This window comes from Sceloporus occidentalis, unplaced genomic scaffold (assembly GCF_023333645.1).
Source record: "Sceloporus occidentalis isolate IW3139 unplaced genomic scaffold, rSceOcc1.0.p SCAF_7, whole genome shotgun sequence".
NCBI lineage: Eukaryota > Metazoa > Chordata > Lepidosauria > Squamata > Phrynosomatidae > Sceloporus > Sceloporus occidentalis.
The window spans coordinates 26,520,124-26,536,963 of record NW_028316987.1 but is presented as its reverse complement, the minus strand read 5'-3'; the positions used below and the strand labels follow the sequence as shown (position 1 = coordinate 26,536,963).

Here is a 16,840-nt window from a genome sequence, read left to right as displayed (position 1 = left end):
CTGGCCAGCTCCCAACCCTTCTCCAGGCGGCGGGGGGGGGGGGAGTGTTGCCTGTGCTGAACAAGAGAGAGCAAACAGCAGGCCATGCCAGCCGCGGGTTGAAGAGCACTTCGTCTGGACCCCCCCCTTCCCTTCCCTTCTTAAGCCCTGGCCATGTCCCTGACTCTGAGGGAGGGCTTCCTGAGCCAGCAGCTCTAGAGGCACTCCTGCTGCCTCTTGGCGGGAAGAGGCGCGGCTTCCCCACTTCTAGCCTTGCTTGGGGTTTCATGAGGCATTTCATGTACTCAGCAATGGCTTGAGAGAAATCTTTGCAATCACAATCATTTGCAAACTACTAGACCATCTACAATGAATGATGAGGCTGGTGGAAGAGAGGAGAGGAGAGGTGGTGCTTCATATTCTGTGCCTTCAAACCGTTTCAGATTTATGGCTACCCTGAGCATAAGTGCCACAAAATAATGCAGTTTGATATTGCTCTGTCATGGCTCCATCCTATGCAGTCCTGGCATTCATAGTTTATTGTGGCATCAGAGCTCTTCGACAGAATAAAACATCTCACAAAACTACAAATCCCAGAGTTTCATATGACTAAGCCATGGCACAGGACTTGAAGTCTCTGTCCCATTGGACAAGCATTGACCAACATCACCCATTAATCAAACATTCTAGCTCACTCTTTCAAGGAGGAAAGCTGGTTTTCTTTCTCCATGCACTTTGGTGAGATCTGACCTTTTTAAACTTGTGATATTGCTATGGATCATTGGTTGCAGGGGCCAGAAGCCTAATTTTGTTTAAGTGCTGGGGGAGGCATGCGCCTAGCGGCACACCTGGGAACATTGTTAGATGGGGGCCCTTTAATTTTCCACATTTCCTTTTCCCTTTTTCCTTAAGGGGCTAGAAGAAAAAGAAACAGGCCAAACAGGAAAGGAGGAGGAATAGCACAGTGGCGGGATACATACCGCCATTTAGTACGTATTCAATACGTACAAGATGGCGGCACCCCTTCTACATGGGTGCCGCCAACTTGACGTATCGGACGCTGAGTGTCCGTACGCGTCGCGGGCTCTGTCCTGGGCCCAGTACTGTTCAACATCTTTATCAATGACTTGGAGGAAAAAATTGGGGGAATACTTATCAAATTTGCAGATGACACCAAATTAGGAGGAATAGCTAATACTCCAGAGGACAGGATCAAAATTCAAAAAGACCTGAATAGACTAGAAAGCTGGGCCAAATCTAACAAAATGAACTTCAACAGAGAGAAATGTAAGCTACTGCATTTAGGGAGGAAAAATGAAATGCACAGATATAGGATGGGGGGCACTTGGCTTAAGGAGACAATAAGGAGACAACCTTGATGTGAATCTTTGGTCTTGATCTTGATCTGATTCCTTGGTCTGAACCTTGATCTGAATCCTTGGTCTGAACCTTGATCTGTATTCTTGGTATGGACCTTGATCTGAATCCTTGGTCTGGACCTTGATATGAATCCTTGGTGTGAACCTTAATCTGAATCCTTGGTCCGAACCTTGATCTGAATATTTGGTCTGAACCTTGATCTGAATTCTTGGTATGGACCTTGGTCTGAATTCTTGGTATGGATCGTGATCTGATTCCTTGGCTTGAACTTTGATCTGAATGCTTGGTCTGAACCTTGATCTGGATCCATGGTCTGGACCCTTATCTGAATCCTTTGTCTGAACCTTAATCTGAATCCTTGGTCTGGACCTTGATCTGAATCCTTGGACTTAACCTTGATCTGAATCCATGGTCTGAGCCTTGATCTCAATCCTTGGTCCAAGCCTTGATCTAAATCCTTGATTTCAAATTTGATCTGAATCCTAGGTCTGAACTGTGATCTGAATCCTTGGTCTGAACCTTGATCTGAATCCTTGGTCCGAACCTTGATCTGAATACTTGGTCTGGACCTTGATCTGAATCCTTGGTCTGGACCTTTATCTGAATCCTTGATCTGAATCCTTGGTCAGGATCTTTAAAGAGGAGCTATGTGAACTATTACTTCAAATAATGAATAATATTAGTCCAAGGCAAATACCTCCAACATGGGAAGAAGCAAATGCATCTCTAATTTTGAAAGAAGGGAAAAATCAAACTGACCCAAATAGTTACCATCCTATCTCCCTATTAAACACAGATTATAAACTTTTTGCTTCTGTTTTGTCAGATAGATTAAGAGTGGTACTGACAACGCTAATTTTGGAAGAACAATCTGGTTTTGTAAAAGGTCGACAAGGATAACATCAGGAAAATAATAAATATAATAGAACATTTCGACTTTCATAGAATCATAGAATCATAGAATCGTAGAGTTGGAAGAGACCACTAGGGCCATCCAGTCCAACCCCCTGCCATGCAGGAAATCCAATTCAAAGCATCCCTGACAGATGGCCATCCAGCCTCTGTTTAAAGACCTCCAAGGAAGGAGACTCTATCACCCTCCGAGGGAGTGCATTCCACTGTCGAACAGCCCTTACTGTCAGGAAGTTCCTCCTAATGTTCAAGTGGAATCTCTTTTCCTGTAGCTTGCATCCATTGTTCCGGGTCCTGTTCTCTGGAGCAGCAGAAAACAAGCTTGCTCCCTCCTCAATATGACATCTCTTCAAATATTTAAACAGGGCTATCATATCACCTCTTAACCTTCTTTTCTCCAGGCTAAACATCCCCAGCTCCCTAAGTCGTTCCTCATAGGGCATGGTTTCCAGACCCTTCACCATTTTTGTCACCCTCCTTTGGACACGCTCCAGTTTCTCAATGTCCTTTCTGAATTGTGGCGCCCAGAACTGGACACAATATTCTAGGTGGGGCCTGACCAGAGCAGAATACAGTGGCACTATTACTTCTCTTGATCTAGACACTATACTTCTATTGATGCAGTCTAAAATAGCATTGGCCTTTTTAGCTGCCGCATCACACTGTTCACTCATGTTCAACTTGTGGTCTACTTGGACTCCTAGATCCCTTTCACATGTAGTTTCATTCAGCCAGGTGTCACCCATCCTATATCTGTGTATTTTATTTTTCCGCCCTAAGTGCAATACCTTACATTTTTCTGTGTTGAATTTCATTTTGTTAGCTTTGGCCCAGCTTTCTAGTCTATTCAGGTCATTTTGAATCTTGATCCTGTCCTCTGGGGTATTAGCTATTCCTCCTAATTTGGTGTCATCTGCAAATTTGATAAGTATGCTCCCAATTCTGTCATCCAAATCATTAATAAAGATGTTGAATAACACTGGGCCCAGGACAGAGCCCTGTGGGACCCCACTGGTCACTTCTCTCCAGGATGAAAAGGAGCCATTGTTGAGCACCCTTTGGGTTCGGCCGGTCAACCAATTACAGATCCATGTAACAGTTCCTTTGTCTAGCCCACATTTTACAAGCTTGTTTGCAAGTATGTCATGGGAAACCTTGTCAAAGGCCTTAGTGAAATCAAGATATACTATATCCACAGCATTCCCTTCATCTACCAAGCTGGTAATTTTATCAAAGAAAGAGATTAGGTTTGTCTGGCATGACTTGTTTCTCTGAAACCCATGTTGACTTTTTGTGATTATGACATTGCCTTCTAGATGTTCACAGACTCTCTGTTTAATGATCTGCTCCAGAATCTTTCCTAGAACTGATGTTAGACTAATTGGACGATAATTGTTGGGATCCTCTTTCTTCCCCTTTTTGAAGATGGGGACAACGTTTGCCCTCCTCCAGTCTGCTGGGATCTCTCCTGTTCTCCAGGAGTTTTCAAAGATTATTGCCAATGGCTCCGATATTACATTTGCCAGTTCTTTTAATACCCTTGGATGGAGTTCATCTGGTCCCGGAGACTTAAATTCATTTAGATTAATAAGGTGTTCCTCTACTATCTCTTTACTTATTCTGTGCTGAAATGCCCCTATTCTGTCCTCTGCTCCATTATCCTCAGGTTGAGCACCCTTTGCCTTTTCTGAGAAGACTGAGGCAAAGAAGGTGTTGAGTAATTCAGCCTTTTCTCTGTCTTCTGTTAGCATTTTGCCATCTTCTCCACGCAGTGACCCTACCGTTTCCTTCTTCTTCCTTTTGCTGCGGACATATCCAAAAAAGCCCTTTTTATTGTTCTTAACCTCTCTAGCAAGCCTGAGTTCATTCTGCGCTTTAACTTTTCTGACTTTACCCCTACACATGCCTGCTATTTCTTTGAATTCCTTTTTTGTGATTTCCCCCTTTTTCCATTTCTTATACATGTTCCGTTTCAAACTCAGCTCAGTTGAAAGTTCGTTAGTCATCCATCCTGGTTTCTTGAGACACCTCCCGTTTTTCTTTCTCACTGGAACTGTTTGAAATTGTGCCTTCAGTATCTCTCTTTTGAGAAACTCCCATCCATCCTGAACTCCTTTATCTTTTAGTATTTCTGACCATGGAATCGCCCTCAATACTTCTCTAAGTTTACTGAAATTCGCTCTCCTAAAGTCTAGGATGCGTGTCTGACTCTGCCTGGCTTCTCCTTTCCACTGTATTACAAACTCCAGGAGAACATGGTCACTTCTACCTAATGATCCCACCACTTGCACCCCATTAACCAAGTCATCTTTGTTGGTTAGGATCAAATCTAAAATAGCTGACCCCCTTGTTGCCTCTTCCACCTTTTGGACCATGAAATTGTCTTCCAGGCAAGTGAGGAATTTGCTAGGCCTTGAGGATTTTGCTGAGTTTGACTTCCAGCAAATATCAGGATAGTTGAAGTCTCCCATCACTACTACATCTCTCTTTTCTGACTGTGTGGTCATCTGTTCTAGAAAGATATCATCCAATTCCTCAGTCTGACTTGGGGGTCTGTAGTAGACTCCCACCGTAACATCCTTGTTGTTTCCCTCCCCTTTAATTCTTATCCAGATGCTCTCTACCTGGCTTCCAGGATTGATGTCCTGGATCTCTTCACTGGTGTAAATATCTCTGACATATAGTGCTATTCCTCCACCTTTCCTGTTTGGCCTATTTCTCTTAATAAGGTTATACCCCTCTATTTCCACATTCCAATCATGAGACTCATCCCACCAGGTTTCAGTGATGCCTATTATATCATATTTGCTTTGTTGTACTAGATTAGCTATAATTTTATTAGACCTTGAGAAAGCCTTTGATAACCTGAATTGGGATTATATGTCAAATATAATATGAACTATATGCCGCCCAATCACTGGGAATCCGGGCAGCTTACAACAGAGGGGATAATAGACGGTTGCCTGCCCTCAGGCTTACAATCTAAAAAGACATGACACAAAAGGGAATGGTGAGGGGGAAGGGATCAGGTCCAGCATTCTTCTCTCCCTCTGAGGCCTGGACCAAGGCAGATGGACTGGAGGGAGGGCTCTTCTTCTTCCGGCTAGCCCTGGTGGAGCTGGGCCTGCCTGGTCAACTCCCTTGCAGGCTGGAAGATGACAGTTATGGAGGGAGGAGTCTCTTCTTCCAGACTAGCCCTGATGGAGCTGGGCCTGCCTGGTCATCTCCCTCATGGGCCAGAAGATGACAGTTATGGAGGGAGGAGTCTATTCTTCCAAGCTAGCCCTGATGGAGCTGGGCCTGCCTGGTCATCTCCCTCTCAGGCCAGAAGATAGCAGTACCGCTAGATCAATGGAAACGATCATGGAATAAAAGGTTGAAATATTCCAACAGCCAATATGTGAGAGAAAACTTTCTTAAGATCTTATATAGATGGTATCTATCACCTGATAAAATAAATAAAATATATGGAACAGGGGGAAATGTATGTTGGAAATGCAATAAAGAGAAAGGCACTTTTTTCCATCTCTGGTGGTTCTGTGTATATGCCCAAAAATTCTGGCGTGAAATTTGTGATAATATAAATAAAATATTAGATATAAAATTAGAATTTAAGCCAGAAATTTTATTCTTAAATATGCTGGAACAAAAGTTGGAAGAAAAAATATGGAAATATGTTTTACATGCTAACCTCAGCTAGACTGGTATATGTAAGATACTGGAAAATTAAAAAGGAAGTACATGCAGATGAATGGATTATTAAATTAATAGCCATGTTGGAAATAGATATTCTGTCAAAATAATTGAATAGAGAAGCAAAAAATACCAAAATGGACGAATGGAATAAAATAGATTATATAAAGAAAAAGTGGGGAAGTGACTTCATGACAGAGCTTAGAGATTAAACTGAGAAATAAAACAAAATTGGAGAAAAGTATGCTTTTAAAATTTGTAATCCATAATATACTACTATGTGTATAGTTATATAAATCTTGTAATTGAAGTATGTATCAATTTATACTGTATTATATAAATGATATGAATATTACAAAGACATTGCAATAACCATATATAGATGAAGGGTAAGCATTTATTAAAAAATATCTAGAAAAAGAAGATATACAGAAAAGATAGCAAAGTTATGAATCAATAAGTAGGAGTTCGGAAGTCTTTAGATTTAATTGTTAGTTATTATGTTGTCAAATTGTTGTAACTTGTCTTAAATGTATATGTTTAATGTATTTGTATTGTATTTGTATTGACTGTTTGTTCTTTAAAATTTAATTTTAAAAAAGTGTTCCTGGATATCAATTATCACTGGCAATGGGATTGGAGGGGTCTGGTGCCACCTTTTGGATACATTCACTGGCTACATCAAGCTAGAATTAAACACAGGGTGAATGTGACAATAAGTTTTTGGGAGATCAAGTTTTACAGCAACTTTATTGACAATCCTTTTGACTTGAAAAGGGCCAACAGATTTGGGACCCAGCTTCTTTGATGGGCTAATATGTCTTTCATTAATAGTAAGAGGAATGTATTAGAGATTGTCTAGCTCAGTGGTCCCCAAACTGTGTCCTTTAAGAGATTTTGGACTTCAGCTCCCAGAATCCCAGACTATTGGCTAACATGGCTGAGGCTTCTGGGAGCTGAAGTCCAAAATCTCTTAAAGGACATAGTTTGGGGACCACTGAGTGAGAGAGTACAATCTTGTGATGCTGATTTGAGTAGTACCATCATGTTTGTTCCCTAGAGAAATGACTCTTTCTCCTCTAACTCAGGATTCTTTCAGCTTCTCTGTGAAAATGGAATTTGCAGAGCTGACTGGCTGGAGGAAGGACATATAACAGTACGTAGCAAGAGAAGGTTTAGCAACACATGCAGAACTTAGAAACACCCTGAATTGATGTAACCTGGGTTGCATTATAATACTAAAATACAACCCCTCAGGTGCAGAATTACTATGCTAATGAGCTAAATAAATAAGTAAAGTACAACAGCATGAATGAGCATGATTTGCCAGGTACACATGCTCTTTGATTAATGATGCAGTGAACTCTAATGTTAGAATGCTTTTCTCCTTCTTGTGAAGAAAACCTATAAATGCTTTAATGCTTTTTCATTAATTGTGTTTGCTGGGTCGAATTATCCCCAGGTACTACCCTTGCTGCAGCAAATAAAGGAAATGTCTGGATTTTCCCTCTGGTGATTCATGTTTGGCTAAGACACACCGAGGCAACAGATCCAGACTTGGGCTGGGATAACAATCATACCACTCTATTTTACTTCAGTTAGGCCTCCTCAGGAATACTGTGCTGAGCTCTGGGTATAATAATTTAAGAAGGACATTGACAAACTTGAACCTGTCCAGAAGAGGGCAACCAAGATGGGAAAAGGATTGGCAACCAAGACCAATGAAGAACAGCTTAGGGTGTTTGGCAATGGAATAACTACCATTTTTGACACCCGCTGTGGATCACTTTTTTAACACCCCAACAAAATTATTTTCAATAATAATCATGAAATGAACAATTATGTTTCTGCTGTCCCTGCTACTGCCTGTCTCTTCAGGGCACCAGTGAAGAGATGGACTATCAATAGGGGTGGCGGCGCCAGTGGGGCCAACTCCATGTTTCCACCACCACTACTCATCCTTGAGTAGTTTCCACCACCGCTACTCATCCTTGAGTAGTTTCCACCACCACTACTCATTAGCCCTGCTGTGGCTATATGGCACTCTTTCAGCGCTGTTTCGTATGGACACAGTGCCAGAGGCGCAGCATGACACTGCGCACCACACCCTGGGAGTGGAATTGGGTGTGCATCATGAGAACGCTATGCCCCGACTCTGCCGCCATGCTGGCCTTAATTTTTGGCATCTGCAGGGCCTAAATAATCAATTAAAGATGTTGTTATTTAAATACTGTGAAGGTTAGGGATTGTCAGAAACAGGCCTAACAAAATCTTCATCAACAAAGTCAAATTTCAGAACAGGAGTCTAAACTAAAAACTTTATTGAAAGAAAGAGACTGCATAAAAGGCACAGTTCATGGCGTTAGTCAGATCTAACTAACAATAACAATTTGACCATTTTATACCCCCAGTTAACATCCCACCCTACAACAAAACCTATTGGTTATTTTATTCCCGCTAAAAACATAATTGACAAGTTAATTACCTCCTCATCCAAAATCTCCCCCCATATATGTTGTTTTGCGAACCACTGAATGGTCAGCAAGTTCCCACCTAACTTCCCCACAACAGTGAGATAATTTCCATCTGCTCCCACCAGTTTACTACCTTGAATTAAACCAAACAAAATACTGTATCTATAAACCCAATCAAACAATCATACCAAATTACATATATTAAAATTAACTTTAACCAAACATTTCATCTTCTCATCAGGGGGGCGAGGGTGCATGTGGGCAGTGAGTCACAGCTCCTTCAAGGCTGCGAACTGCCATGCTTGGGTGGTTACTATGGTTCCCATTCCTTTCCCCCCACATTTATCCCCCCTCCCATGTTCAGGAATTAACCCTTCCGCCATCCAGCTCCACAACCCCTTCTCCAAATATATAACACCACTACCATTTTCTCTCATTTATGTATTTACCTTCATTTCGGATTCTTCCATATTTCTCCAACAACAAATATGGAAGAATCCAATTATACATCAATGGAAGAATCCACATTTTACATTCTGGTTCTGACAGGGATATTTCTAGCAGCAATTTTAACAGTAGGGGTATTCAAAGTGAGTGTCATCATAGCAATCAGTGGTTAGAAGTAGTTAATTAGTAAAGGTGTCCTCTTTTCTGCTTTTCAAAATTTGGTAAACCTACATGAGTGATGATTGGGCTAGATAGCTCTTCCACTACCTTCAGTCTATGATCCAAAACACACTGCAGAAATAATCCAGTTTGAGACTGCTTTAACTGGCCTGAACAGTTCTAGGGACTGTAGTTTTCTGAGACATTTGGCCTCCTCTGTCAGAGAGCTCTGGTGCCCCAATAAACTACAATTCCCAGGATTCCTTCTCACTCAGCCAGGGCAGTTAAAGCAGTCTCAAACTGGATTATTTCCGCAGCGTGTTTTGGACCTACGAAAGCTCATGCTGCCAACTTCTTTCAGTTAGTCTCAAAGGTTCTACAAGATCATTCCACATACTGATTATACAGACTGTATCTTTGGCTGTATCTTTGAATTTTATAATAATCAATGCAGAGGAATAGAAAATTACAACAAAAGCAAGACAAGAGACCTTGTCTGCAAGATCCAAGAAATCAAATGAAAATTTAAACCAAGAGTGGGGGATGCTATATGACCAACAGGAAAACACACTACATGCTCAGGACAAGTTACAATTTCTCAGCCTCTGGGGAAGGCAATGACAAACCCCCTCTGAGGAAATGTGCCAAGAAAACCCAACAGGTTCGCCTTAGGGTGTCCATAAGCTGGAAACAACTTGAAGGCACAAAACAACACCAATGTAATTTAAACATATTAAACATGTTGACTTGATTTCACTAGGCCTTATTTCCACCATCATGGAAGGCTGCAACCACAGAAAAAAAGGCTTCAATTGAAAAGAAGCAGTGGCATCACTTGAGGGGTGCAGGCGGAGTGGACTGCACTGGGTGACTCCCTAAGGGGAGTGTGACCCCACTGCTCCTCAAACACCTATCTTTTGGCAGAAATGAGCTGACAGAATCAGAGTTGGAAGAGACCACAAGGGCCGAGTCCAACCCCCTGCCATGCAGGAACTCACAATCAAAGCATCCCTGACAGATGCCCATCCAGCCTCTGTTTAAAGACCTCTAAAGAAGGAGACTCCACCTCTCTGAGGGAGTGTGTTCCACTGTCAAACAGCTCTTACTGTCAAGTTGCTCCTAATGTTGAGGTGGAATCTCTTTTCCTGTACTTCCATCTATTATTCTGTGTCCTAGTCTTTGGAGCATCAGAAAACAAGTGTGCTCCATCCTCAATGTGACACCCTTCAAATACTTAAACAGGGCTATCATATTACCCCTTAACTGTCTCTTCTCCAGGCTAAACGTACCCAGTTCCCTAAGTCTTTCCTCATAAGGCATGGTTTCCAGATAGGCTTCCCATATCCCGCCTGGGGGCGGGACTTTCCTGATTTAGGGCGGGTCCGCACGGTCCCGCCCTGGTTTGGCCCCGCCCCCGGGACTCCCCCCCCAGCGAGTCCTCCAGGCTTGGCTGGGGCTTGGAGGACAGCTGTCTTCCAAGCCCTAGCCATGCCCTGGGGGCTCCTCCGCAATCGCGGAGTCCTCCAGGCTTGGCTGGGGCTTGGAGGACGGCTGTCTTCCAAGCCCCAGCCATGCCCTGGGGGCTCCTCCGCGATTGCGGAGTCCTGCAGGCTTGGCTGGGGCTTGGAGGACGGCTGAAGCCAAGCCCCAAACCTCTGCCTGGCTGCCTCCGTCTCTGGGGGGGGGGGGGAAACCCGGGGGTGGGGGCAAAACGGCGACGGAGGCAGCCAGGCAGGGGTTTGGGGCTTGGCTTCAGCGAGGCCCCATTCCCTTGCCTGGCTTCCTCCGTTGGCGACAGAGGCAGCCAGGCAGGGGAAAGAGCCTTTCCTCTTTCTCCTCCTCCTCTTCTTCTGCCTCCTTTTCTTCCTCCCCTTCTTCCTCCTCCTCTTCTTCTTCTTTCTCCTCCTCTTCCTCCCCTTCTTCTTCATCTTTTTCCTCCTCTTCTTCTTCCTCCTCTCCTCCTCCTCCTCCTCCTCTTCTTCCTCCCCTTCTTCCTCTTCCTTCTTCCTCCTCTTCTTCATCTTCTTCCTCCTCCTCTTCTTCTCCATCTCTTCTTCTCCTCCTCCTCTTCCTCCCCTTCTTCCTCTTCCTTCTTCCTCCCTTTCCTCCTCTTCTTCATCTTCTTTCTCCTCCTCTTCTTCTCCATCTCTTCTTCTCCTCCTCCCCTTCTTCCTCTCCTTCTTCCTCTTCCTTCTTTCTCCTTTTCCTCCTCTTCTTCATCTTCTTCCTCCTCCTCTTCTTCTCCTCCTCTTCTTCTCCATCTCTTCTTCTCTTCCTCCCCTTCTTCCCCCCTTTCTTCCTCTTCCTTCTTCCTCCTTTTCCTCCTCTTCTTCATCTTCTTTCTCCTCCTCTTCTTCTCCATCTCTTCTTCTCCTCCTCCTCTTCTTCCCCTTCTTCCTCCTCCTCTTCTTCTTCTCCTCTTCCTCCTCCTCTGCCTTTTCCACTCTTCCTCCTCTTCAATGCCCAAATATGCTGTTTGGAATGGGGGGGGGGGAGGTTAGCCAGAAAGGGAAGTACATTTCTGCCATCTGTCTAGGAACAATGCCAAAATGTCCTCCATTTTGATCATGCCTAAGAAACATGCATTTATATTAACATTTTTTAAAAAAATCATCAATTTTTTGCGTGTCCTCCATTAAAAAAATGTGTCCTACATTTGAAATTTTGTCCTACATTTGTCCTACATTTGTCCCAGTTTGGAGGTCCAGAATTATGGCAACTCTATTTCCAGACCCTTCACCATTTTGGTCACCCTCCTTTAGACACGCTCCAGACATCCTTTTTGAATTGTGATGTCTAGAGCTGGACACAATATTCCAGGTGGGGCCTGACCAAAGCAGAATAGTGGCACTATTATGTCCCTTGATCTGGACACTATACTTCTTGATACAGCTTAAAATTGCATTGGCCTTTTCATCTGCTTCCCTTTAAAATGCTTTAAGAGATGTGAGGTGAAGCTCAGTGGGAGGAGAAAGGAGACACTCCAGACTAAATTAAATTAAATTAAATATTTAAATTTTGAAACTTTATTTTTTTAATTTTTCTTTTTTTTTCTTTTTAAATTTTATTTAAAGATGGCATATTTTAACCAAATCTTCATTATGTATATGTAAATACATTTAGGTTGTGCATATGATATTGTAATTTGAAAGTGTAATTTTAATATTGCTAGTTGTTTATGCCACAACTATTAGCATGACATTCAGCGGTAGATGGGAATTACGATTGACATGTAGTAACATGAGTGCAAAAAAGCATTACTATGGTGTAAAGTGGAAGAAGGTCAATGGGGGTGGGTGGGAATTCAAAGACATAGCTGTGTTAGTCTGTAGAATCAGTTTGTAGACAAAGGTGCTGCAAGATACTAACTGAAAGAAAGAAATTGGCAGCATGAGCTTTCATAGACCCCCATCTACTTCCTCAGATGCATTTGGCATTTATTATTATTATGCAGAGAGATCTTGTAGCACCTTTGAGATTAACTGAAAGAAAGAAATTGACAGCATGAGATTTCATAGATTTCGGGGGGTGGGGGTGACATCATGAGTTACTACACCAAGTGACACCAACCCTAGGGATGCCACAGATGTCACAACTATTACCATTACATACAGTGATATATAGGAAATACAATTTATGAATAACATTAAACAACAATTAATTAACTGAAATAGAGAAAGTATGGTTACCAATATCAACTACACTGGAATAAGAATTGGCAAGGTCTGATATTGCTTTACAATGAAATGGAAAACTGCTATAAGTAAGACAACGTCAGTTTCAGAATAAGAACATTATTTTCTTTTCTTTATCTCCCTTTCCTTTTATTATTACAACTTTTCCCCTTAAACTTTTGTAGTTTTTAATAGGCAGATGCACTCAGAACATTTAACAATTTAAAGGACGGTGGTGATAGGATGACTTAAGCAACAATGGAAGGTAGAAGGCATCATAAGAGTCAGAAGGAAGTACTAGGATTTTTTATCAAGAGTGAAGAATATTACTATTTTGTAAGGTGACAATCATGTACTAGAAAACAATTCATATGTATATAATGCATATTATGTTCATATGAATTGTTTTCTAGTACATGATTATATACATATGTACATGCATTATATACATATGTTTTCTAGTACATGATTATTTACATATGAATGTATATAATACACATTATATATAATTTCCCCTCCATATTCACTAGGGTTAAGGGCACAAGACTCCCATGAATATGGAAAAAAAAAAACTGCAAACAACAAAAACACCATGTTTTTACCTGAGAGGACACCTCTCTAGGAATATCTAGGTCCTCTAGTGCAACTCTGTGGTCAATGTCCGACAGACACTGACCACAGAACTGCAGTAGAGGAGCTACAAATGCTTTGTAGAACATTCTCTCTAGGAATCTCTAGGTCTTTCAGTGCAACTTTTAGTTAAAATTGACCATAGAGTTGCACTGGAGGACCTAGATATTCCTAGAGAGAACATATTAATCAAATCCGTGGTTAGTCAAATCTGCAAATATCAAATCCGTAAATATGGATGGATGAGTGTACGATCGTATGGATACATTCATATGTATTAGAATGCATATATGTTTTTCTTTATGTATAATATGCATTATATACATTTGTATGTATACATTCATATGTATATAATGCATGTATATGTTTTAGTTTATGTATATGTATTATATACATTCGTATGCATTCATATGCATATAATGCATATATAATGTGTACTTAGTTTATGTATAATGTGCATTATATACATTTGTATGTATACATTCATATGTATATAATGCATGTATATTTTAGTTTATGTATATGTATTATATACATTTGTATGCATTCATATGCATATAATGCATATATAATGTGTACTTAATTTATGTATAATATGCATTATATACATTTGTATGTATACATTCATATGTATATAATGCATGTATATGTTTTAGTTTATGTATATGTATTATATACATTCGTATGCATTCATATGCATATAATGCATATATAATGTGTACTTAGTTTATGTATAATATGCATTATATACATTTGTATGTATACATTCATATGTATATAATGCATGTATGTTTTAGTTTATGTATATGTATTATATACATTTGTATGCATTCATATGCATATAATGCATATATAATGTGTACTTAGTTTATGTATAATATGCATTATATACATTTGTATGTATACATTCATATGTATATAATGCATGTATGTTTTAGTTTATGTATATGTATTATATACATTCGTATGCATTCATATGCATATAATGCATATATGTGTGTTTAGTTTATGTATGTGCACTATATACATTTGTATGTATACATTCATACATTCATATATATATATATATATATATAATATGCATTCTAGTTCTGTGTGTTTTATGTGTTCTAAACAAAATATTAAAAAGGGGGGAAATGAGTAATATTAGTACAAAAATCATTACTGAGGGTTCTCTATGGTGTGAAGTGGGAAGACACCACTGGGGAGTGGTGGCACCTACTACACTGGTGACAACAACCCTCTAAGGCAGTGGTTCTCAGCCGTCAGACTTTTGTGAGACTTCAACTCCCAGAATTCCTGAACAATGAGAATACTGACTGGGACTTCTGGGAATTGAAGTCCAAAAATTTAGAGGCCCAAAGGCTGAGAACCACTGCTCTTAAGGGAGGCCACTGGAAAGAAGATGGGGGCTTCCAACAGCAGCAGCAGCAGCGCTCCTTTTGTGCTCTAACTCTGCCCAAGTTTGGCTTTTCCCACTTTGGAGCGGATAATGACAAAAACAGAAGCCTGAGAAAATGTCGGCCTGAGGAAGGAGCGAGGGCCCTTTTCCCGCCTGGTAAGCGCCTGCCTCTGGCGCGCCCCCTTCAGGGCCTGCCGGTGGCTGCAGGCGGAGAGCATCGCGTGCGAAGAGGGAGAGCGCCGGGAGAGGGAAGGAGGAGGAGGGAGGCTCTGCTCCTGGCTCACTCAGCCCCTTCCTCTCCCGCAATCTCTTCTTCTCAGCCGCTGCAGCCTTGCCATCCCCGGCTCTTCCAGCGCTGGGCTCCTGACCCCGGTGAGTCTCCAAGTAGCTCTCTTCCCTCCGAGGAGCCGGCGAAGGAGGGACCTTGATGTCACTTTTATCTCAGTCTGTTTTGGGGTTTTCTTACCTTTTGAGACAGGTGTCTCCTGAATGGGAGTGGAGGAATAACCCGGTTTAATACCGCTTTAAATGTGCCTGGGCTCAAGACTATGGAATTCTGGGAATTGGAGCGTGTTGTGAGCGGAGCAGAACTCCAATTCCCAGAATTCCATAGTCTTGAGCCCAGGCACATTTAAAGCGGTATTAAACCGGGTTATTCCTCCAGTGCAACCTGGGCTCCTGGGGGCTTTTGAGGGAGGGAAAGTTAGTGCAGAAGTCTGCAAAACTTCAGTCTGGCTCCAGGGTGGGTCCTATGGCAGGAGTTTATCACACCAGGGCTTCAAAAAGAGAGGTTAAAGCGCATTTAGTAGTAATAATAATAATAATAATAATTTAAAGCGTCCCGCAAATAAAGCGGAAAGGGCGATTCAATTGTGCGAATGGTTATCGCACACCATGGAGCAAATAAAGCGATATTGGAGATGCGTTATTGCTGAAAGCTCTGACGTAAAAAGATGCGCATTAATGCTTCTTTGTGGCCACTTTAATGGCGGGTTTTGTGTGACGTTGTGTGAAACCGGTTCGTGTGGCATTTTCCCGAGATATTCACAGGATAAACTCCCGATCTCCTTCGTGTGATAAACTCCCTACTAAAGGTAGGGAGCATTTAAGAAATGGCATTTGGGGCATTTAAGGGCAAAGAAATGGCCCCCGGGGCCCCTCAGAAACAGCCCTGGGGCTCACTTTGGCCACCCCTGCTGTCAGGGTTTCCCATCACCTCTTCCTCCTTTATATGCGGGGCTTAACTTGCAATAAACATTTAAATCAAAGTGTCTTGCTACTGAATAAACATGACTAGGATCAGGCTGTATCAATATTTTAGTGGCGTTTCCAGTACATAAAATAGATGAACCTAAGGACCCCTTGTTACGATGGCGCTACATTTACATGAACTGTCTAACATGTCTCTTTATTTTTGGAAAAGTCTTTCCTGTCCCCGTTGCATAACTGAGCATAGAGAGTAGGATTTATGCTGCCATCTGTCAGGTTTGAAAGAAGTTGTTGGCTTCTACAACAGCTTTTGTGTGTGTGTATTCACATACATACACTTACTTTATATTGTCTTTTTAAAGCAACAGACAAGGAAGTATTTTGCTTTCTTCTTTACCTGCTCCTTCCTTCTCTCTCTACACAGTACGCAACAGCCTTGCTTATTCTCACAAGGGCTCAGTGCCCTGACAGGATGGAAGATAAAATGCCTTTGTATTATGCTAGTCGATGATAAAATGGTACAAAATGGTATAACAACACTGTACATGTATTTCAAGAGAAAACAGGCTGATAAAATGTGTTCAGTTCTAATAAAGGTAGTTGCATCTTGCAGCTCAATTGGAAATAAGGCAAAACAATGAGCATGCAGCTGGTTTGGGGATGAATTCATGCTTAGGGTTGCAAGAGTAGTTGGAGAAAGAGTAGTTTTTCTGACTTCTTTGGGACTAATGTAGTATTTTGTGAAGAATTTAGCATTCTACTATTTATGTTGAACTTCCACAAGTGCTTTGATTTGCAGATAAAGGGGGAAACATATAATATTTGCATAATATCTTTTAATTGGTAATTCTACCAATGTTTGTCTTTTTTTTTCAACTATA

General features: G+C 41.5%; 1 protein-coding gene across 1 annotated transcript in view; it reads left to right on the top strand.

Annotated features, from left to right (window-relative positions):
• The first annotated feature begins 15,045 nt into the window (after positions 1 to 15,045).
• Positions 15,046 to 16,840, top strand: part of LOC149309439 (aryl hydrocarbon receptor repressor-like) — a 78,185-nt gene continuing 76,390 nt past the window's right edge. Inside the window, exon 1 of the mRNA XM_089532459.1 lies at positions 15,046 to 15,122. The gene's annotated coding sequence lies outside the window, so the exon portion shown is untranslated. The remainder of the gene's footprint in view (positions 15,123 to 16,840) is intronic.